The following is a 25,357-nucleotide window of genomic DNA, read 5'->3' as shown; positions in this document are numbered from 1 at the left end:
TATGTATCTACAATTACAGTCTTCCTGCTTTGCAAAATCAATAGGTTTGTATTCATAAATCATCATCCGATTTCATTATACCATGCATAGTGAAGTGTCCCTCAGGAGTTGAACGATTTACATACTGTGATTATGTAGCATCTGCTCAATGAAAACGGAGAATTATAGTTGTCTTGTCAGCGGTCTCGGGCGTTAAAAAGATCGACTACGTCGTGTGCGAGGTGATTTGAAAATTATATCCCAAAGGACAACTAGGGGAATCGGGAATACACCTACAAACTTTAAAAGATGGTAATATGGACCAAAGAAAGAAGAAAATACCCTGTAACAAGGGCTCTAAATTACATGCCCTGAGATCTACGAGCACTTTTTCAGTAAATGGAATTTGTTTCGCAGTAGCGAAGATGAACAAGTGTTCATGGTTCATAAGGTTCAAAAATGGTTCAAATGGCTCTGAGCACTATGCGACGTAACTTCGGAGGTCATCAGTCGCCTAGACCTTAGAACTAATTAAACCTAACTAACCTATGGACATGACACACATCCATGCCCGAAGCAGGATTCGAACCTGCGACCGTAGCGGTCGCTCGACTCCGTACTGTAGCGCCTAGAACCGCACGGCCACTCCGGCCGGGCTTCATAAGGCATGCGCTTTAGAGCCCATGTGCTTTTTTCTTGTTTTTGTTCTTAATACCTCCTCTCAAAATGTGGACAGCAAAGAGCTTGCAATAAAAGAAGTTTTTTTCATAATATCGATGATGAATACGTGCTAATCCCCATGTTTACTGGACAATTTTTCCTTATTTTGGTCATAGTACGACCTCTTAAAGTTTATCCGTAGAGTTCTGATTCAATCTATTTGTTCTATGGTACATGCCTTTTGTATTACCCTCAACCCGAAGGTGTTCCATTGTGTTCAGGTCTGGAGACTGACCAGGCCATTCCATTTCTGAAATATTAGCGCGCACAGATCATTTCTTCGCAGGTGCTGGTTTATGATAGAATGCATGCTCATGTGATACACTCTTCGTCTCCGAAATCTTCCTCTACCGTGTGCAGCACACGATGCTGTAAAATATGTCCATATCTATCCACATTTAGCGTTTCCTGAAGCGCAGTAAGGAGACCACTCCCTAGTCACAAAAAAGGATGGTGAAAGGAGAGGGGGTGGCTTTCGACCTGTGAGGCAATGCATTCCCGGTAGGCATCCCAGTCGGCGCAGTGGTAATCGTTGACAGACTTTCGTGGGGCAGCTGGGCAGGGTGCTGCAGGGGGGCCAAGGGCAGAGGAGATGATGAGAAGTATGGGGAGGTGGTCACTACGAGCGAGATCGAGGACGTCCACGGCAATACGACCAAGGAGGTTGGGGGAAGCGAGGATAACATTGGGGGTGGAGTTACTTTCAGGACAGGTGTGTTGTGGGAGAGGAATAAGATGACCATGGAGGATGGCTTTCGTAAGACTTATCTTCTTCATTTGTTAATATTTATTTATATACAGTTCATATTAACAAAATACGCATTTGAGCTTGCTGAAGTAAAGACGTAGCTAGATTAGGGTCCAACCATAGTTTCTTGGGTATTTTTCAGTAACACAAGCTAAGCAGCCGGTCTACACAATCGCTATCTGAGTATTGTAGAGGGGAAGCACAGGGAGTTATCTTGGAGGAACGGAATTGCGGCCGCAAGGGCGAGCACGAACATGGTGTGGCTGCTTTCAAGTAACTGTGATCACCAAGACAGGGCGCACGGTACGGTACCGCTGGACAGCGACACACGCAGGAAGGATAGTGGTGGACTCCGCAGCTGGTGCCGAGGTGGACAGCGCGGGGACAGAAGTTAGTTCCTGCTCGATTATCCGATATTCCCGTACGTGGATTGGCAAAGCATCACCGAGGACAGATGTTTGACTACGTGCTAAGGCAGATGGTACGAGAATATGTGGAATCGGCAGTTTAACAATCAATGAAGCAACGTTCTTACCATGTGATTGTGGTCGCGAAAGTAATTAAGGTATATTACACTTCCATTCACGACAGATAGAATATGACTGTCAAGGAAGTAGGACTCTTGTCCTACTATAGCTTACGATTGGTAATTCAATAAAATACGTTCAGTTTTTGTGGTGTGCGTACTGTAAGACCTTCGGTACACACACCATCAGATATTTGACTTGTCGCTCTAGCGGAGTAGGCGAGTGTCAGCAATATGTCTCGTGGTCTTATTGTGGCGTGTTTATCTTCTGCCGTTCAGTCAGACGATAGAAATGCCACTTGCACGCTTAAAGTAGCAGATTGACGGTGACGAACTTTTAATAACAAGTATAATCCTTACTTAACTTGGTTCTGGATGCAATTGACAATCTGAAGTTCCTTTGGTCTTGGTACGTTAATCTTATTCTCACATATCTCTGATACTTGAGAAAGTGTCTATACATTTCTCTTCATAGCTATGTACAGGAATATAATAATCTTATTAGGCGCAGACTGAAACTTGACTACAGACAAATGCAGACTGACTAATCGGAGGTTTGTACACTCGTTATAATACCTCGCGCGTTCAGGTATCACTGCGCGAGTGTGATCCGCGAGGAGAAAAGGTTCTACGTCAGCAGCAATCTCATTGGCTGCATTACATATTAATACGCGGATCGGCGGAAGCAGAATTTGGTCCGTCTTTATGGCAGCGCCATCTCGTAGTGCGGAGACGGACGAGCGCTGCGCCTGCGCTGTTGTGCTTAGCGGGGCGCGCTCTAGTGGGAAAGTTGTATACGCGCTGAATACGCGGAACTACGTACACAACAGTTTTGCTGTCTTGTTCATGTAAAGTCAGATGAACTTCATTAATTTTAATTAGCAGAATAATTTCCCATATATAAGCCTTAATTTGAATAGATTACATTTTATCACTAGACTATCATGGTCCAGTTACTTAAACAGATTCGTGCTACACTATGAGTTAGTCACGGCAGGGCCGGCCGGAGTGGCCGTGCGGTTCTAGGTGCTACAGTCTGGAGCCGAGCGACCGCTACGGTCGCAGGTTCGAATCCTGCCTCGGGCATGGATGTGTGTGATGTGTTTAGGTTAGTTAGGTTTAATTAGTTCTAAGTTCTAGGCGACTGATGACCTCAGAAGTTAAATCGTATAGTGCTCAGAACCATTTGAACCATTTAGACAAGGCAGGCTCCATGCCATGGAGAAACTTTAGGTATGATGGATGCCAGAAGAGCCTCAAAACCGAGACAGATAATTATCTCGCCAGTTATGCACTTAAAGAGAATCCTGTTCTTCCTTCGGTTCATCATTGTAACTTAAGACAGTACTGAGTGACGAAATAAACAATTGAGCGACATCACTTTATCGATGGCATGAGCTCTTCTCTTTAAGAAACAGGTGAAGCTTTTTACGTTATTTTATATAGAAATTATTATTGTGGCTTTAAAAAAATAAATGAAGAGGGAAGGGGATATAATCAAAAAATACTGTGTGAGGTTGTTTGCAACCTTACAAGTATAATGCACCAGGAAGAGAGGACTCGGCCAATATGGACTTATACTGCAGCAGTCAAACGACTACCCAGAATCCTACCAACGCAGGTACAACCAACCTCTGTGCCAAGTATCACGCCCCGAAGAAGAACGGACATTGGAAGGTCAGAGCATAAGGTGTCAGTTAATTTCCACTCTGAGCTGGAGGACGACGGTTCAAACCCGCGTCCGGCCATCCTGATTTAGGTTTTTCGTGATTTCCCCAAATCGCTTCAGGCAAATGCTGGGATGTTTCCTTTGAAATGGTGCAGCCGACTTCCTTCACAATCCTTCCCGAACGGTATGAGACCGATGACTCGCTCTTTGGTCCCTTCCCACAAATCAACCAACCACTGTGAACGCCTTGGACACGTTGTGCACTACTTTCAGGATGACGGACTGTTCGTCGATTACTGTACCGCCAGAAACCAACAATCAAAGCAGTTGCATTGACGTCAGTCAACATCAGACGATTGTAGTTGACCTGTGGGATGGAACGCTTCGCATTAACTTAGGAGAGGTAGTTTCGCAAAATGCCGTAGCCGTTCCCCGTAGTCGTGCAGAGGTCCAAGCTGATCGCCTAAGTGCCGAATTCATGATAAGATTTCTTTTCAGTAATCTGAAAGTTTATCGTCGTCAACTAAAGAAGACTATATCCTGTGATACGAAAGCAATTTCGCTGAATGTCGACAAATGAGAAATACATCCAGCCGACAGGAACATGTATTAGAAGAACAATTATCAGTGATAGAAAACAGAACCTCGGATTTCGCATTTTAACAGAACGTAATTATAATGTTATTTTCGGATGGGACTTTTTCAGACATCAGTAGCAGCATTATAATGGAAGATCAAAACTCCAGGATCACGCAGTGACTCCAATAAGCACACATACCGTATTTACGCGAATCTAATGCGCCATCAAATGTAGTGCGCATTCCTAATTTAAAAATTAAATTAATAAAAAAAGGAATTTTGCCACATCGCTAGTAGGGTATTTTTGTATCGTTGACATTTATTTTACAATGCTAACCTTATTTCAAACAGTATTGAATGTATACACATACTACGAAAAACAACAATAATTTATTTCTAAGTTACTCATTAAGGTAATAAGTGATATTTACATTATTGAAAAAGAACGCCTAATTTGATTACCTACATGACATACAAAGAAACATAATATAAATTGAAGGCGTTACCCATCGTTATTCACTAATGTCATCATTACTGGAATCCTCGGAGGTGTCTACATCAGAAATAGATTCATTCACTCCTTCCCCGCCATCCTCGGTGTCGTTCCAGGGCACATCATATTCACTGCCATTCAGAGTATTTGAAATACAGTATTTCTGGAATGACTTTACGCCCACTGGTGCTTCGATGAGTTTCCAGGCAACTGAAACCCAGTGCACAATACTGTAGGGTACAACACGCTTAATTTTTCTTGTCGGAGCCACTTCCGGTTTGGTTCACAAAACCAATTTTCGTACTGTTTCTGAACGTAACCTTTGAAAGGTTTGTTTAACTAACGTCCAGGGATTGTAATACAAAAGTTATTATTCCATGGACAATAACAAGGTCACTGGGATCATCTTTTTTACGTCGTCAGTGAGATGACCACGAAACGCATCAAGACAAATCATTGATGTTTCCTTGGAAAGCCCACCAGGACGGAGTTCCCACATTTTTCGCAGACAGTCAGGCGTCAAAGTTTCAGTAATCCATCCCTTCTCTTGACTCCGAACAATGACGTCATCAGGGAATAGCTTTTCATTTTTTGGAATCTTGGTATTTGTTTTTCGCTTGAAGATCAAAAAAGGAGGGAGTTTGTTCCCATATGCTGTTATTGTCAGCATTACTGTTACGCTCTGTTTTTCACATCTACATCTACATCTACATCGATACTCCGCAAGCCACCCAACGGTGTGTGGCGGAGGGCACTTTACGTGCCACTGTCATTACCTCCCTTTCCTGTTCCAGTCGCGTATGGTTCGCGGGAAGAACGACTGTCTGAAAGCCTCCGTGCGCGCTCTAATCTCTCTAATTTTACATTCGTGATCTCCTCGGGAAGTATAAGTAGGGGGAAGCAATATATTCGATACCTCATCCAGAAACGCACCCTCTCGAAACCTGGCGAGCAAGCTACACCGCGATGCAGAGCGCCTCTCTTGCAGAGTCTGCCACTTGAGTTTATTAAACATCTCCGTAACGCTATCACGGTTACCAAATAACCCAGTGACGAAACGCGCCGCTCTTCTTTGGATCTTCTCTATCTCCTCCGTCAACCCGACCTGGTACGGATCCCACACTGATGAGCAATACTCAAGTATAGGTCGAACGAGTGTTTTGTAAGCCACCTCCTTTGTTGATGGACTACATTTTCTAAGCACTCTCCCAATGAATCTCAACCTGGTACCCGCCTTGCCAACAATTAGTTTTATATGATCATTCCACTTCAAATCGTTCCGTACGCATACTCCCAGATATTTTACAGAAGTAACTGCTACCAGTGTTTGTTCCGCTATCATATAATCATACAATAAAGGATCCTTCTTTCTATGTATTCGCAATACATTACATTTGTCTATGTTAAGGGTCAGTTGCCACTCCCTGCACCAAGTGCCTATCCGCTGCAGATCTTCCTGTATTTCGCTACAATTTTCTAATGCAGCAACTTCTCTGTATACTACAGCATCATCCGCGAAAAGCCGCATGGAACTTCCGACACTATCTACTAAGTCATTTATATATATTGTGAAAAGCAATGGTCCCATAACACTCCCCTGTGGCACGCCAGAGGTTACTTTAACGTCTGTAGACGTCTCTCCATTGATAACAACATGATGTGTTCTGTTTGCTAAAAACTCTTCAATCCAGCCACACAGCTGGTCTGATATTCCGTAGGCTCTTACTTTGTTTATCAGGCGACAGTGCGGAACTGTATCGAACGCCTTCCGGAAGTCAAGAAAAATAGCATCTACCTGGGAGCCTGTATCTAATATTTTCTGGGTCTCATGAACAAATAAGGCGAGTTGGGTCTCACACGATCGCTGTTTCCGGAATCCATGTTGATTCCTACATAGTAGATTCTGGGTTTCCAGAAATGACATGATACGCGAGCAAAAAACATGTTCTAAAATTCTGCAAGAGATCGACGTAAGAGATATAGGTCTATAGTTTTGCGCATCGGCTCGACGACCCTTCTTGAAGACTGGGACTATCTGTGCTCTTTTCCAATCATTTGGAACCCTCCGTTCCTCTAGAGACTTGCGGTACACGGCTGTTAGAAGGGGGGCAAGTTCTTTCGCGTACTCTGTGTAGAATCGAATTGGTATCCCGTCAGGTCCAGTGGACTTTCCTCTATTGAGTGATTCCAGTTGCTTTTCTATTCCTTGGACACTTATTTCGATGTCAGCCATTTTTTCGTTTGTGCGAGGATTTAGAGAAGGAACTGCAGTGCGGTCTTCCTCTGTGAAACAGCTTTGGAAAAAGGTGTTTAGTATTTCAGCTTTACGCGTGTCATCCTCTGTTTCAATGCCATCATCATCCCGTAGTGTCTGGATATGCTGTTTCGAGCCACTTACTGATTTAACGTAAGACCAGAACTTCCTAGGATTTTCTGTCAAGTCGGTACATAGAATTTTACTTTCGAATTCAATGAACGCTTCACGCATAGCCCTCCTTACGCTAACTTTGACATCGTTTAGCTTCTGTTTGTCTGAGAGGTTTTGGCTGCGTTTAAACTTGGAGTGGAGCTCTCTTTGCTTTCGCAGTAGTTTCCTAACTTTGTTGTTGTACCACGGTGGGTTTTTCCCGTCCCTCACAGTTTTACTCGGCACGTACCTGTCTAAAACGCATTTTACGATTGCCTTGAACTTTTTCCATAAACACTCAACATTGTCAGTGTCGGAACAGAAATTTTCGTTTTGATCTGTTAGGTAGTCTGAAATCTGCCTTCTATTACTCTTGCTAAACAGATAAACCTTCCTCCCTTTTTTTATATTCCTATTAACTTCCATATCCAGGGATGCTGCAACGGCCTTATGATCACTGATTCCCTGTTCTGTACATACAGAGTCGAAAAGTTCGGGTCTGTTTGTTATCAGTAGGTCCAATATGTTATCTCCACGAGTCGGTTCTCTGTTTAATTGCTCGAGGTAATTTTCGGATAGTGCACTCAGTATAATGTCACTCGATGCTCTGTCCCGACCACCCGTCCTAAACATCTGAGTGTCCCAGTCTATATCTGGTAAATTGAAATCTCCACCTAAGACTATAACATGCTGAGAAAATTTATGTGAAATGTATTCCAAATTTTCTCTCAGTTGTTCTGCCACTAATGCTGCTGAGTCGGGAGGTCGGTAAAAGGAGCCAATTATTAACCTAGTTCGGTTGTTTAGTGTAACCTCCACCCATAATAATTCACAGGAACTATCCACTTCTACTTCACTACAGGATAAACTACTACTAACAGCGATGAACACTCCACCACCAGTTGCATGCAATCTATCCTTTCTAAACACCGTCTGTACCTTTGTAAAAATTTCGGCAGAATTTATCTCTGGCTTAAGCCAGCTTTCCGTACCTATAACGATTTCAGCTTCGGTGCTTTCTATCAGCGCTTGAAGTTCCGGTACTTTACCAACGCAGCTTCGACAGTTGACAATTACAGTACCGATTGCTGCTTGGTCCCCGCATGTCCTGACTTTGCCCCGCACCCGTTGAGGCTGTTGCCCATTCTGTACTTGCCCAAGGCCATCTAACCTAAAAAACACGCAGGTGTTTTGATGGTAACTTCTTTTGTACCCTTCTCGTCAATCGTGTAATCATGTGGAATATCAAACGAAACTGGAGTTTCATCAGCGTTGAGTATTTGGCCCATCGAAAAATTCCTGTCTTTTCGAAGTGTCATGCCATACCGCTTAAATTCTTGAAGTCTCTTCTCAAAACCCTTTGGAATCTTACGGCACATTATTGTACGGCCGGCACATTATTGTACGGCATCGCAGAGATAGGCCCGATCGTTTCATTAAGCGATCAACCCATCCCCGGCTAGCCTTAAACTCTGGCTTCGGTATATTAAGAGCTGAAGCCACCTCGTTTGCTTTTTTTTATTGTGGTGTCTCTGGTCACAGGTTGCCCATTCTTTTTTCATTTCTCGGACGAATTCCAAAACATTTATTTCAGCGTCAGGATGTCTTCCTTTGCGAGGTTCAGTTAATTTCTTTCTAATAGCTGTAGTGGCAAATAATCCCAATTTTTGTATCTTCCACAAGCGAACGTTGCTGTCAGATACGTTGAACTCTTTTCCTGCTCTTCTGTACCTTATTTTTCAGCACAAAGAATTACTTTACGCTTGAAAGTAGCTTCATACGATATTCTGTCTTCTCTGCTTGTCTTTCATTTCACGACTACCTAATGCAAACACAATGCGAAGTTCTGTAATAGGCCAACAATAATGAAACGAGGTTGTGAAGTACAACAGTGCGTTGTAATGTACGGGACAGTACACATATTTCAACGAGCAAATAAAAAACAAAAAAAGAGGAACGACACGTTCTATTTGAACCGACAACAAAAGAAAATTTTCTTTCGTGGCAGTAATGGATTTTGTTCTGACTCCTGCGAACAGAATTAAGAACTGGAAATATATACCAGCTCTTTTAACTCGATAACCTCTTACCCGATTTACGTCTTCTTTTCTTTAATTCACTGATATTGTACCTGTATTTTCTTGCTAGAGTTTAATAAATGGTTTGCTACTGCAGATCACATAGAGAAAAAATGCCGGAGGACGATTCAAGGTTGTACTCGAATCTAATGTTCCATCGAACCCTATGTGCAGCCCAATTTTCAGGTCTTCGTACTTTAAAAAAATGTGCGCACTAGTTACGCGTAAATACGGTAACAAAGGTCGCTCTGGATTGTTGTTTGCCGTCGAGGAGGTTGTTATCTCGCCGTCATCAACAAAACGACTCTCAGTTGTCGTTTTAGGTGCTCAGTTAAATTGTGAAGCTTTTGACGATTGACGTTTACAACAAGCAGTTCAGGATCACAAAATAAATCTACCATCCAGAGAATATCATAAGTATTCCAAGCAGTCAAGGAAACCCTTAAATCACTAATTGTCACGAATAACCACAATACTTCCATAAAGGTATATGCGTACCAACATCCGAAACATTTCAGCCAATACAGCGTAGTGTCATCGACGAGAAATGGTTATACCCTGCCAATACAGGCAACGCAGAAGGAGGAACTGCAATCATACTGCCAACAGGATCCGGTCTGACCAAGGAATAAGGACAGCGAGTGTTAGCCATGCTGTATCCATTCTCCAGTGCTTTCAGATCTGCTCCCAGTGCTGTAGTATTTACCATACCAAATTGTTCTAATGGTTACACTTGGGTAATTCTAATATCAGTGTTCTGATAGCGAAGAGGCGATGTTAGTGAGGGACACCCAGTATGTAACCTACAAACAAAATGCGCCAACTGCGACGACCTGCAAACAAATTATATCCTACACTCACATAGCTGAACCTATTTCTGTTGCTATGGATTCTATCTCTCTTGCGCTCTCTGAAAGTAGAAAAGCTCACTTATCAAATGCTTTCCTCGTCAAGTGAAAAGCCAACACAAACTATTAAGGGTTGATTCTATTCCTTCCTTAGGATTTCATAAACTGAGTGACAGTTTTCTTAAGGATGAACTACTTGAGACATTACTGGGAGCGTTTTGTATTCCTTGTTCCTCAGTCTTATCACACCTGCTTCTTCTTTCGTATTATCAGATTCTGGAATCGAGCTTCACTCCACCAATCTACCTCATCTTCATGGATTTTTGAGGCCTAGTTTTTGGTGGAAGATATCCTTTCATGTACAGTTTTCTTTCGCATCTTACGAAATTTCCTTGTGGGGATTTAAATTTTGTGATCTGTACTGTGTTGTCTATTCATTTGTGTTATTGTGTTTCGGAGGTGATGCCAATGAAAACATTCTTAAGGAAAACTGTTGTTAAAGTGTATAATATTAAAAAGAATGTTGTTTACTCATAATGTTTATTGTATTTGGTGATGCTATAAAAGCGAGTAGCTTCCTATGAATGAGGTTTTTAGTTCGCAGTGCGCTAAAACAAAAACAATTATGTGAGCTACTGGAGAGGAGAGGCACGCAAATAATTTCCACTGCCCTTCATTCATGTAAGAAAACTCATTTTTATCATCTTAAATCCTATCGTAATCTTGATGTCGTATCCTCTTGATTTAAATGCGTTGAATATTAGAGATTGTCGCTCTGGACCCTTGTTAAAACCATATACTCGTATGTTTCTGCTTGTGCTGGCTTAATTTTTAGTTTCTGTGAATACACAATTTGAGTGACTTATGTGTGACACTGAATAATTTGTTAATTGTTTTTGTATCGTCTCTCACTGACAGATTTACATACCTTTCTGGTAGTCCTGAAGTGCTTCTTGCGTATTACACAGTACCCCACAGCGGCACATACCATGTGTAGGTCATCACTATCTATTTTACTGCTACTGTGTGCGATTCTAGATGGCTCCCTTACAACGAGTACTAGTTGTTTTATTGAATTACATTTCCTTCTGAAACTTATCGTGGTAAGCTCTAATTCATTTGTATTAGAGCTTTACGTGTTATTAGACCGTTTGTCCTTGGCTTCTTGACTATCACAGGAAAACATAAGAGGGAAATTACTCAACAATACACTCTCTCACTTTAACTAATGCAGTCTGATGATGCACAGGCAGTTTCTGGAGGCGACACTTACAAAAATCTGCTGCTTTAGAGATAAAGCGGTCTTGTTAACTAACATACGGCCGTGAGAGCAGTATGCTGACCACATGTCCTGCACATCCGCATTCAGCGACGCCTGTGTGGAAAGGATGACATGGCGGCCGGTCGGTACTGTTGGACCTTCAGGGCCTGTTCGGGCGGAGTTTAGTTTGGTGTTATGGAAATAAAGACGTCGTCAGTCCGAATGTTAAATTTTCAGCCACAAAAAAATCCTGATGGCTGTTCGGTAAAAAGGGAATAAGATAAATGGTTGATGGTCTAAGGTTAGAGTAAGTGCAGTACGGATAGATATCCTCCTAAGCCTCTGGATAGGTTCTTTTTTGAAAATAAGAGTGCAGATGAGTGTTTAACATTTTAAGCAGTTTGGTTGGCCATTTTTCTTATATTGCTTCACAAGGCGTCTCATATGTTGGCAACAGATGCCAAATTGCCATGGGCACACCCTCTGATGCTATTCGTAATACAAAACACGTTTGTACAACCAGATGCATAACGTTACGTTTTGAGGACTCTCCTTGGCTTTTTTGTTATACCCATCCACTATTTTCTTTCTATTCGGCTATCACATGCTTGTTTAAATGCCTATCGTGTTATCCTGATTTAAGTTTTCCGTTTCTTTCATCAGGACAGTTACAAAAAAAAATTCCGTTGATGATCTCAGTTCATATCGTTCCATATCCTTCCAAATCGTAACTTCTGCTTCATCTCTAATCGAATTGTAGTTCTTGGGACGTTAAATACTAAGCTTCATTTCTTTTTTCCCGAACATTGCTCACACAATTCAAGGGTCTCACATAGGTTAAATGTTCACAGTTCATTACATACCCGTAATCGGATACAATGGTATTGACCATATGGTAAACCATAAAAAAGTCCTTCATCGGCGCCCATTGCTATTTTTCATCAGACTTTTTCCTACATGATAGTAAAAAGCTATTTTCTGAAGTGATTTTTACGCTTCACATACCTCACACACAACACGTCTTTCCAGTTGCCTCTGCTGCCAGCAACCCTTTGTCACATCCAATGAGAAAATGTCAAGAATATTAGACTTTTCTCCCTTTCATGCTCTATTTTCTAACGCTTAAGCAACTATCGTTGTAACTTTACAGCTTACAACGTTCAGTAAGACACTACAACGACAAATGTAGAAGTCCAGATGTTAAACGCTGATTGATTAACAATCCACGAACAAAATCTGCTCAGATTTATTCATCAGTCCATGTTTCTCAGGAAAATTTGGCCTACAATGGAGATTACACACTTCAATATTTTTTACGTCACATGTTGCATGTGTAACAGTCACTACGATGTTATATAAAAAATGCTGTGTACCAAGTTCTTATTTCCTCTCCTTGGTCTTTAATTCCTATTCCATTTTTTTTTTTTTTTGTTTTCTTTACTGCTTGCTCAATATACAGATTGAATAACATTAGAGATAAGTTACGACCCTGTCTCACTCCCTTCTCAACCACAGTTCCCCTTTCGTGCCCGTCGACTTATAACCGACATCTGATTTCTGAGCAAATTTTAAATAGCCTTTCGCTCCCTGTATTTTAGCCCTGCTACTTTTAGAATTTGAAAGAGACTATTCCAGTCAACATTGTCGGAAGCCTTCTTGAAGTCTACAAACGCCACAAGTGTATGTTTGCCTTTCCCTAACCTATCTTTTTTGAAAAGTCGTAAGGGTCAGTATTGCTTCACGTGTTCCAACATTTCTCCGGAATCCAAACTGATCTTCCCCGAAGTCGGCCTCTACCAGTTCTCCCATTCTTCCGTAAGGAATTCGTGTTAGTATTTTGCAGCCGTGACTTATTAAACTGATATTTCTGTAATTTTCACACCTGTCAGAGTCTGCTTTCTTTGTAATTGGAGTTACTATATTATTCTTGAAGTCTCAGGGTATTTCGCCTGTCTGATACATCTTGCTCACCAGACAGAAGAGTTTTGTCGTGGTTGGCGCTCCCAGGGCTATCTGTAGCTCTAACGGAACGTTGTCTACTCCCGCGGCCTTGTTTCGACTTTGGTCTATCAGCGCTTTGTCAAATTCTTCACGCAATATCATTTCTCCCTTCTCATATTCCTCTACGTCCTCTTCCATTTCCATAATGTTGCTCTCAAGTACATTATTCTTGTGTAGACCTTCTACATACTTATTTCGCCGTTTTGCTTTCCCGTCTTTGCTTAAAGAGACAAATTTGCTCCAATTCTCTGCATAGTTCTTGTACTACACCAAATATGCATCTAGAACATTAATATGAAGGGTTTTTTCTTTTAACCTTCGATCGATATCTAAAAGGAAACCACAGTGAAAATGCGCTGATAACCTCCTTTTTGAGAGTCCGTAGGCTCCACACACACATACATACACACACACACACACACACACACACACACGTGCGCACGCCCACTCACTGATAATAACAAATGTTTTACTTACGAAATTTAGCTGCATCTTCTGCGACATAGTGATCTGGGCTCGATTCCCGATACAGCCAGGGATATTTCTTTGATGGGAGCAATGGACTGGCGTTCATTCACCTCAATGAAGCCAGTTGAGGAGATGCCAAAATGAGAGGTAGTGGCTCCAGTGTCGGAACGTCGACAGCGATCGGGATTGTGACGTGCTGGCCCCATGCCCCTCCACACAGCGTCCACTGATGAGTGACTGAGGATGACACGTCGGTCGGTCCACTATCATGTGGCCTTCAGAGACTGATCGTGGTGTTTCCGTTTTCCTTACGTACACCTTCTAACCTTTCTCTAGACAGTCTCAGTGTGGTGCCAACTTACCAGTATCTTTGTCATAGAAGACAGCCACCGGCGATTTCTGCCTTGCAGCTAGTCTGTGAAGGAATGCTATCCTCATAGGCTTTCATGTAAGTTAACAGATGAAAATCAGAGGGAGTCAGGGCCTGGCTGTACGGCTGCGAACGGCGTTTGAATGGCGCGCGCTCCATGGGGTACATGCTGGTCTCAGGGCCAGCTGGGCATGTGTATCTGTAGTGGGCTGCAGCATCGGAAAGTATTGACGGATAACATCGAAAAACTGCAAGTATCAATAGCTCATTTTCATTTATAGCGAAACAGGGGAAAGAGTTTCGTAAATATAATACACGAATTGGAGTGGCGGTCATTAAAACAAAGACGCCTTTCGCTGCGACATGAGCTTCTCATGAAATTTCAACCTCCAACTTTCTCCTCAGAGTGTGAAAATATTTTGTTGGATCCCATCTACATAGGGAGAAACGATCATAATAATAAAACAAGAGAAGTCAGAGCTCGCACGGAAGGATGTAGGAGTTAGTTTATACCGCACTGTTCGAGAGTGGATCGGTAGAAAGGTAGCTTAAATGTGATTCTATGAATGTTCTGCCAGACACTTTATTGTGAATTGCAGAGTTGGAGACGTATTGCTAGATACGTATTTGGGTGTAGTAAACCAGGTGCAGCTGCAGAACGCGTTTCCGACCTGAATATGCTACAGCAGTAAATGTGCAAGCATGTGCGAATTGCGCTAATCTGAACTGCAAAAACTAGAGCATTTGGACAGACCGACGGGTATGGCGACAGAGAATTAAACTCCGAAAAGGCATTTTGCCAGGCTATTTGCAGTGTGATTTTCTCCACAGTCGCATTCAAAATATAGAGAGCTTTTTTGAATTCGTGGAATGAATGGATGGCGCAATGTGTTACCGAACCAGAGGTGCCGGTATCATGTAGTTTATACAGTACAGTGGTAATAGTGATGGAACAACGGTGTGACTCACCTCGTAGTTAGATGTATTTTGCAAAATTCGTTGCAGATGATTCCCGAGTCAATTGTTGGAGTTCTCGTATTTCATTAATAGATAATTTTGTTTCTGTTGCAACTATGTCCTTGGTACATTACAACTGGTACACTTTTTCACATCCGTGATATATTAAATCGTACTTATTACTCATAAAAAAAGTTTGCCATGTAGCAACTTCCATAATGTTCATGAGAAGAACACCAAATCGCATAGTCTGAAGTTCGTAGTACTTCATATACTGTCATAACTTTCAGTGCGGCGTGAGGTAAAGCGTAATCTAATTCTAATAATAATAATTATTCCATGAGACAGATACTTTATGATCAAAGAACTTATAACGTTTCTTTCAAATTTAATAGAAGTAGGGCTTAAAATATTATTAATTGTTTGTCTTTTCTTACATACTTATTACTGATTGAACTTTCAGTGTTCGTCAAAAAGAATCATATAATTATAGATGTTAGCCTTCAGTAGGTGTTAGACGATTTAACGATACACTGTACTGGCTCCCCATTTGCCATAAGAAATATTGCAGTCTTTGTGGATTACGGCAGACAGGAGATATGTATGTCATGACCATATATATTTACACAAATTTTAGATAAATATTACAGTTACTGGTTATTCACATGCACTGAAAATGTACTTATATCTAAAACTTTCATTTTATCCTTTATTAGTGACTATTCCTCTGAAAGTGTGTGTCTGTTCAAAATCTTTTTTGAATAACTCGCATACTACAAACAAAAGTTAAAAGTGATGTGAAATGCGGGTAGCAAGACTGCTAAGTCTGAACATATCCAATTTCCGAACGTTTCCAAGTTGAATTATTTATCTCATAAACTTTATATGTGGCGTTTAATACAATTTTCATTTCATACAAATCTCTTTATTCAATCAGTAATTAAAACTTTCTCCTCCATGTAGTACCCATTTTCTCGCAAGTAGCTCGTTTTTAGTATCATGTGGCATAGTAGATTATAGCTGTGGCTGTTGTATTTGCATTAGTTTTAGTGTAGTTATTAGACTTAGTTTAGAAATTATATTTACATAAATATAGTTAGTTTGTAGGTCACTTCATTGTACTGTAATGATACGTTTCGACGCAGAGACATACAATACCTTAAAGGCTGCGCCAAAGATTAAATTGAGGAGCATGTAGATTATAATCTTTGTAATGTTCACATTGGATTCTCTTTTGTTTATTCAAATTCGCGAAGGCGTTTTGCTCGTTATTGTTGCTCGCGCTACCCTCCCAAATCCTACTGTTTAGCGCGGTCTCTCCGCTCTCAGTAGTGTCTGCGCCAGCAAAGCGAACGGTTAGTAACCGGGACCAGTTTATACTGATTGGTGTCTTGTCGGCATCGGGTGAAAGTATTGCTTCCTAAGACATACGATAGATTTTGTACACCAGCTACAGAAGTCTGTATGGTAAGTAAACAGATTATCCTCTTCCTTTTTCATCATTGTCTTCTATACTCATGAAGATCCTTAAAACGTTCAACCACTCTTCGTTAATGTGCTGATCAGCAACTATTTTCTAACGACATCTCACTTATCACTCGACATACACCAAGGCATTTTCACGTGTAATTTTCCACGTAGCATTTGGGTATAGCTTTTGATCATTCACAATTTTCTGGATTCACAAACTTTAATTTCCTACAAGTACGTTTAATAAGCCACAGCTGCAAAATACTAACACGAATTCTTTACAAACGAATGGAAAAACTAGTAGAAGCCGACCTCGGGGAAGATCGGTTTGGCTCCCGTAGAAATGCTGGAACACGTGAGGCAATACTGACCTTACGACTTATCTTAGAAGAAAGATTAAGGAAAGGCAAACCTACATTTCTAGCATTTGTAGACTTAGAGAAAGCTTTTGACAATGTTGACTGGAATACTCTCTTTCAAATTCTGAAGGTGGCAGGGGTGAAATACAGGGAGCGAAAGGCTATTTTCAATTTGTACAGAAACCAGATGGCGGTTATAAGAGTCGAGGGGTATGAAAGGGAAGCAGTGGTTGGGAAGGGAGTAAGACAGGGTTGTAGCCTCTCCCCTATGTTATTCAATCTGTATATTGAGCAAGCAGTAAAGGAAACAAAAGAAAAATTCGGAGTAGTTATTAAAATCCATGGAGAAGAAATAAAAACTTTGACAGAATTACAATGTCATCGGCGAACCTCAGAGACAGCAAAGGACTTGGAAGAGCAATTGAACGGAATGGATGGTGTCTTGAAGGGAGGATATAAGATGAACATCAACAAAAGCAAAACGAGAATAATGGAATGTAGTCGAATTAAGTCGGGTGATGTTAAGGGTATTAGATTAGGAAATGAGACACTTAAAGTAGTAAAGGAGTTTTGCTATTTGGGAAGCAAAATAACTGATGATAGTCGAAGTAGAGAGGATATAAAATGTAGACTGGCAATGGCAAGGAAAGCGTTTCTGAAGAAGAGAAATTTGTTAACATCGAGTATAGATTTAAGTGTTAGGAAGTCATTTCAGACAGTATTTGTATGGAGTGTAGCCATGTATGGAAGTGAAACATGGACGGTTAATAGTTTGGACAAGGAGAGAATAGAAGCTTTCGAAATGTGGTGCTGCAGAAGAATGCTGAAATTAGATGGGTAGATCACATAACTAATGAGGAAGTATTGAATAGGATTGGGGAGAAGAGAAGTTTGTGGCACAACTTGACCAGAAGAAGGGATCGGTTGGTAGGACATGTTCTGAGGCATCAAGGGATCACCAATTTAGTATTAGAGGGCTGCGTGGAGGGTAAAAATCGTAGGGGGAGACCAAGAGATGAATACACTAAGCAGATTCACAAGGATGTAGGTTGCAGTAGGTACTGGGTGATGAAGAAGCTTGCACAGGATAGAGTAGCATGGAGAGCTGCATCAAACCAGTCTCGGGACTGAAGACCACAACAAAAACAACGTTAGAATATATAACATACAGTACAATAAATAGAATAAAAATAATATTTTCAGCACAATTACATACTGGTTTACATTTAGGAACAGACATATAAAAACTATACTACAATTCTACGTTTCAGTCTTACAGGCAAGGACAAGTTTCGCCATCCTGATGAACGTATCTGTGCACTATCGTGTTGTTCTGTATCCCGAAAAAATTAACGGACTCACTTCCATCAACTGTAGTTTACTGCGGAGCACACAGCTTTCTACGGAGTTCAGGGCAAGAGCCTGTATACTACAGAGAGTAAAAACATTAGAAAGAATTGCTATTCACAAAGGAGGGTAAAACTATTTCAACAAGAAGTTATTTCATATCTTCAACCAGGACTTAATGATTGTCAACATTTTGCTCATGCCATCTGCTCACTGTCTCGCTGCACCCATGTGTGGATTCAACAGGACATTTTATTATTATTATGTATTCTTGCACGTTGCACTATAACGTTTTAACACACACACACACACACACACACACATATATATATATATATATATATATATATATATATGTGTGTGTGTGTGTGTGTGTGTGTGTGTGTGTATATATATATTTTTTCTTGAAAGGTGTATTTCAATACAGGACAAGTTCTCGTATGCAAACTGCAAACGTATTTTACTTATCCAACTAATTGTTTCTCTTTCATGTACAACATGTGAAACAACACTGATTCTTGTAACAGTTGATGCGTTTAGCGTTTTCAGCAAGTACAGCTAAGACACTCTAATACAACAAAGTATTAGCACTTCATTTGATAACTTCTCGTCATAACATTCTATAAAATTGCCTTTCTGGTGCTCCTTGCAGTAACATTTGTTTTTTCCTTTTGCAGGTGCATATACCGATATACTAGGGTTCCCTAGTTATATTTTACCATTCATAAAATCCTTTCCCACAAAATACTTGTAACTACATCATATGCTGGGTTCGTCATCAGTACTTGTGCTTATTCACATATTCCCTTTGTACAAAGTGAAATGTGCAAATCAACATTTCCATTATATATATATATATATATATATATATATATATATATATATATATATATATATATATATATATATTGGAATTGGTGATTTGCATGTTCCACTTTCAATGAAGGGAATATGCGATTAAGCAGAGGTACTGATGTACTGATGCTGAGCCCTGCTTGTGATGGTTTCCTGTACGCCAGTCGGTTTGCCCATACATTCATTGTTGTTGTTGTGGTCTTCAGTTCTGAGACTGGTTTGATGCAGCTCTCCATGCTACTCTATCCTGTGCAAGCTTCTTCATCTCCCAATACCTACTGCAACCTACATCCTTCTGAATCTGTTTAGTGTATTCATCTCTTGGTCTCCCTCTATGATTTTTACCCTCCACGCTGCCCTCCAATACTAAATTGGTGATCCCTTGATGCCTCAGAACATGTCCTACCAACCGATCCCTTCTTCTGGTCAAGTTGTGTCACAAACTTCTCTTCTCCCCAATCCTACTCAATACTTCCTCATTACTTATGAGATCTACCCATATAATCTTCGGAGAGCGCCCTGAGCTGGCGAGGCGAGCGCATCGCTGCCGTTGCTTGCTACGCTTACTCGGCCGTTGACAGCTCGTGAAGAGGTTTCTGTGCTGTGGGCGCCGCGGAGAGCAAATTGTCGTGCGTTGTTTTCACAACGCGTGCAGATTCTCGTGTTCCGCGCCTCGCAGCATGGGAAAGAAGGATGCGCAGAAGAAACCTGCCACTACGAAGGGTCCTTCGGTTGTGCAACTCACTGAGTCTGCAGACCATGCAAGGAACTCCCGAGAAGACGAGCTGCGGCCTGTCCCCCCTTTGTATGTCAAGTGCAAAGGCGAGTGGACAGCGCTGTTCGACACCATGACGAATTGCGCTCGGAACGTGGTGGTCTACGAGTCTGTCGATACAGGCTCGCTGATCTGCGTTCGAGCTGCAAACGTGGCCGACCACACGGCGATCAAGGTCGCAGTGGCCGACCACATCATCGACGCGCCGCCGGCGCATGTGAAGGCACCTTCCGTAGGAAGGATGAAGACGACCAAGGCACTCCTCAGGGGGTTACCTTGGTGCTACGATGAGGCAGCGGTCCGGGAAGGGCTGCTGCGAGCCGGGTTTGGTAATGCAACCGCAAGGTTGCACAACCGGACCAACAGGAAGAGGGCGCCGCTCTATGCCGTGACCGTGCAAACGGTCGACGGCGGGAGCGACATCTTCGACTTGCGGAAGTTGCTGGGCTTCCCGGTTACGACAGAGGCTCTCCCGACCGCCATGGACCCTCAGCCCCAGTGCTTCAGGTGCCAGGGCGAGGGCCATGTTGCGAAGTACTGCCGCAACGCGGCGCGGTGCTTCAAGTGCTCAGGCGAGCACGACAGCCGCGCCTGCGACCGCGGCAGCAACGTTCTGCTGACTTGTGTCCGGTGTGACGGCCCGCACGTCGCCAGTTGGCGCGGTTGTGCAGCTTTCTCAAGCCGCAACCTTGCCGGGGGCGGCGAGGCGGCCACGGCCGCACCGACGCAGCGGCAGAAGCGAAGACGACGTCGGAAACGGCGTAGAGCGCAGAACAGCCCAGCGCAGCTGAGGGACGGCGCAGTAGCAGATCCACCTGCCAGGGGCAGGGACGACCGCTCGGAAACGGGCAGCCAGGACACAGCTCGCTCTCCCGTGAAGAGATGTGACCTCGAACTCGGCACCGCCGTCAATGAGGCCACGGCAGCCCTCAAAGCCGTCATGGCGGCGGAGAGGGCTGCCTTCGCAGCCGCGGTGGCTGCTGAGAAGGAAGAGGCCTTGAGGCAACTACGAGCAGTCTTCGCCCAAGGCCTCAGCGCAGTCGTACCTGCGAACACTCCTGCGACCTCGCAGAAGGACGTTCGCGCGCCTATCCCAGCGGTCGCCCCAGCAGCACCGCAGGTGAAGGGTGCAAAGAAGAAAACCGTCGCCCCAGCGGAACCGGTGGCGACGCCGACCGCTGCGGGAGCGGCCCCTCCAAGGGACCGAGAAAGGCAGCCATCATCGCGCAAGCGCGGGCAAACGGCGTGCATTTCTCCGACGCTCAAGCGGCGCAGCTCACTGAACATGCGGAGCTGCTCGAAGCTACACTGCGGAAGTCCTGCGCCGTGCAGTAGAGGAGGACGCTGAACGGTAGCCGATCGCCGCCGTTCTGCACCAGCCTCATGAAGCTGCACCAAGTCACTGACGACAAGGCGCAGCAGAGGGCCTAACAGCAACGCATGCGTTGCCGCGCCGAACTCTTATGTTACAGGGAGAAAGCCACTGCGGCCGGCCCAGGAGACTACAAGCGAGCCCAGCCGCAGCACCCGGACTGACCCAGCTAACGAACACGCAGCACATAGGTAACGATGCACGATACCTCACGCTACCCTTACCTCACCTTGCATGCTCTGTCGCAGCTAGCAAGCCGCTACTGCGCTTACTACCCGTCCTACTGTCGCAGAGGTTTTTTTCTCTTGGCGCTGGCCTTGGCACTTTTTTTCCTCTGCCCTTACAACCGCTACCCTTCAATCGCTTTCCTCCACTTCTATCTCCTGATGGACCATGTTAATGAGTAATCTTACCCAGACGCATGGATAACATCACAGCCCGCATCCTGTGACGCCTGATTTAAAAACTAGCATGTTTACGGAGGTCACAGTAGAACTTTTGGTTTGGTCACCACGTTGGTGTGGGCGTGGAGGGGCCCCATCCTTTATAAATTATATCCATCTAATCTTCAGCATTCTTCTGTACCACCACATTTCAAAAGTTTCTATTCTCTTATTGTCTAAATTATTTATCGTCCATGTTTCACTTCCATACATGGCTACGCTCCATACAAATACTTTCTGAAATGACTTCCTGACACTTAAATCTATACTCGATGTTAGCAAATTTCTCTTCTTCAGAAACGCTTTCCTTGCCATTGCCATTCTACATTTTATATCTTCTTTACTTCGACCATCATTAGTTATTTTGCTCCCCCAATAGCAAACCTCCTTTACTACTTTAAGTGTCTCATTTCCTAATCTAATTCCCTCAGCATCACCCGACTTAATTCGACTACATTCCATTATCCTCGTTTTGCTTTTGTTGATTTTCATCTTATATCCTCCTTTCAAGACCCTATCCATTCCGTTCAACTGCTCTTCCAAGTCCTTTGCTGTCTCTGACAAAATTACAATGTCTACGGCGAACCTCAAAGATTTTATTTCTTCTCCATGGATTTTAACACCTACTCCGAATTTTTCTTTTGTTTCCTTCACTACTTTCACAATGTACAGATTGAATAACATCGCGGAGAGACTACAACCCTGTCTCACTCCCTTCCCAACCACTGCTTCCCTTTCATGCCCCTCGACTCTTATAACCGCCATCTGCTTTCTGTACAAATTGTAAATAGCCTTTCGCTCCCTGTATTTTACCCCTGCCACCTTCAGAATTTGAAAGAGAGTATTCCAGTCAACATTGTCAAAAGCTTTCTCTAAGTCTACAAATGCTACAAACGTAGGTTTGCCCCTCCTCTTCTAAGATAAGTCGTAGGGTCAGTATTGCCTCACGTGTTCCAACATTTCTACGGAATCCAAACTGATCTTCCCTGAGGTCGGCTTCTACTAGGTTTTCCATTCGTCTGTAAAGAATTCGCGTTAGTATTTTGTAGCTGTGACTTATTAAACTGATAGTTCGGTAATTTTCATATCTGTCAACATCTCTTTTCTTTGGGATTGGAATTATTACATTATTCTTGAAGTCTGAGGGTATTTCGCCTGTTTCATACATCTTGCTCACCAGATGGTAGAGTTTTGTCAGGACTGGCTCTCCCAAGGCCCTCAGTAATTCCAGTGGAATGTTGTCTACTCCGGGGGCTTTGTTTCGACTCAGGTCTTTCAGTGCTCTGTCAAACTCTTCACGCAGTATCGTATCTCCCATTTCATCTTCATCTACATCCTCTTCCACTTCCATAATATTGTCCTCAAGTACACCGCCCATGTATAGACCCTCTATATACTCCTTCCACCTTTCTGCTTTCCTTTCTTTGCTTAGAACTGGGTTTCCATCTGAGCTCTTGATGTTCATACAAGTGGTTCTCTTATCTCCAAAGGTCTCTTTAATTTTCCTGTAGGCAGTATCTATCTTACCCCTAGTGAGATAAGCCTCTACATCCTTACATTTTTCCTCTAGCCATCCCTGCTTAGCCATTTTGCACTTCCTGTCGATCTCATTTTTGAGACGTTTGTATTCCTTTTTGCCTGCTTCATTTACTGAATTGTTATATTTTCTCCTTTCATCAATTAAGTTTAATATTTCTTCTGTTACCCAAGGATTTCTACTAGCCCTCGTCTTTTTACCTACTTGATCCTCTGCTGCCTTTGAAACGTCCCCTTTTGCACAATTACAAATGACTGTGCTTAACCTGACACACAATATTTCTAGCGCAACGCAATCTGACTTTCAAAAAATCCCTACGAAAGAATGGGCCCTGACTAACAGTAAACTATACCTTTCACAAATCACTTACCTCACAAAAATCTTCGCTACTCAAGCTACTGCAATACAGCGAGCGCCACTACTGCCAGCTAAATAAAAGATTCAAACTACTGAAGGCACTAACTACTGATAGGGATAGTTAGCAAATGAAAGATATTAATAGAGAACAAACAATGTATTTACCTTGATATCATCATATATAAATATAGCAGTTCATGACAAACTTCAAAACTCCGCCATCTCTCTCCCCACATCCACCACTGCTGGCGGCTCACCTCCAACTGCGCAACGCTACGCGCTGTTCACAGCCAGCTGCCTAACACTACAATGGCGAGTATTACAACAATGCAAAGCAGCCACAGACTGAGAGGTGGCGTTACCAATAAAAAAACCTAAACAGCCTACTTACATAGCCCTATGTAAGTAGGCTGTTTAGGTTTTTTTATTGGTAACGCCACCTCTCAGTCTGTGGCTGCTTTGCATTGTTGTAATACTCGCCATTGTAGTGTTAGGCAGCTGGCTGTGAACAGCGCGTTGCGTTGCGCAATTGGAGGTGATCCGCCAGCAGTGGTGGATGTGGGGAGAGAGATGGCGGAGTTTTGAAATTTGTCATGAACTGCTATATTTATATATGATGATATCAAGGTAAATACATTGTTTGTTCTCTATTAATATCTTTCATTTGCTAACTATCCCTATCAGTAGTTAGTGCCTTCAGTAGTTTGAATCTTTTATTTAGCTGGCAGTAGTGGCGCTCGCTGTATTGCAGTAGCTTGAGTAGCGAAGATTTTTGTGAGGTAAGTGGTGGTGGTGGTTGTTGGGATGTTTAAGGGGGATAAACAGCGAAGGTCATCAGTCCCCCAATGAGGTAAGTGATTTGTGAAAGGTATAGTTTACTGTTAGTCAGGGCCCATTCTTTCGTAGGGATTTTTTGAAAGTCAGATTGCGTTGCGCTAAAAATATTGTGTGTTAGGTTAAGCACAGTCATTTGTAATTGTTCAAAAGGGGACGTTTCACCTTCACTACTTCATCCCTCAAAGCTACCCATTCTTCTTCTACTGTATTTCTTTCTCCAATTCCTGTCAATTGTTCCCTTATGCTCTCCCTGAAACTCTGTGAAACCTCTATTTCTTTCAGTTTATCCAGGTCCCATCTCCTTAAATTCCCACCTTTTTGCAATTTCTTCAGTTTTAATCTACAGGTCATAACCTATAGATTGTGGTCAGAGTCCACATCTGCCCCTGGAAATGTCTTACAAACTAAAACCTGGTTCCTAAATCTCTGTCTTACCATTATGTGAACTATCTGAAACCTGTCAGTATCTCCAGGCTTCTTCCATGTATACAGCCTTCTTTTATGATTCTTCAACCAAGTGTTAGCTATGATTAAGTTGTGCTCTATGCAAAATTCTACCAGGCGGCTTCCTCTTTCATATCTTAGCGCCAATCCATATTCACCTACTACGTTTCCTTTTCTCCCTTTTCCTACTACCGAATTCCAGTCACCCATGACTACTAAATTTTCGTCACCCTTCACAATCTGAATAATTTCTTTTATTTCATCATACATTTCTTCAATTTCTTCGTCATCTGCATAGCTAGTTGGCATATAAACTTGTACTACTGTAGTAGGTTTCGGCTTCGTATCTATCTTGGCCACAATAATGCGTTCACTATGCTGTTTGTAGTAGCTTACCCGCATTCCTATTTTCCTATTCATTATTAAACCTAGTCCTGCATTACCCCTATTTGATTTT

Source organism: Schistocerca americana, chromosome 3 (genome assembly GCF_021461395.2).
Source record: "Schistocerca americana isolate TAMUIC-IGC-003095 chromosome 3, iqSchAmer2.1, whole genome shotgun sequence".
Classification (NCBI taxonomy): domain Eukaryota; kingdom Metazoa; phylum Arthropoda; class Insecta; order Orthoptera; family Acrididae; genus Schistocerca; species Schistocerca americana.
This window is presented reverse-complemented; position numbering follows the sequence as displayed.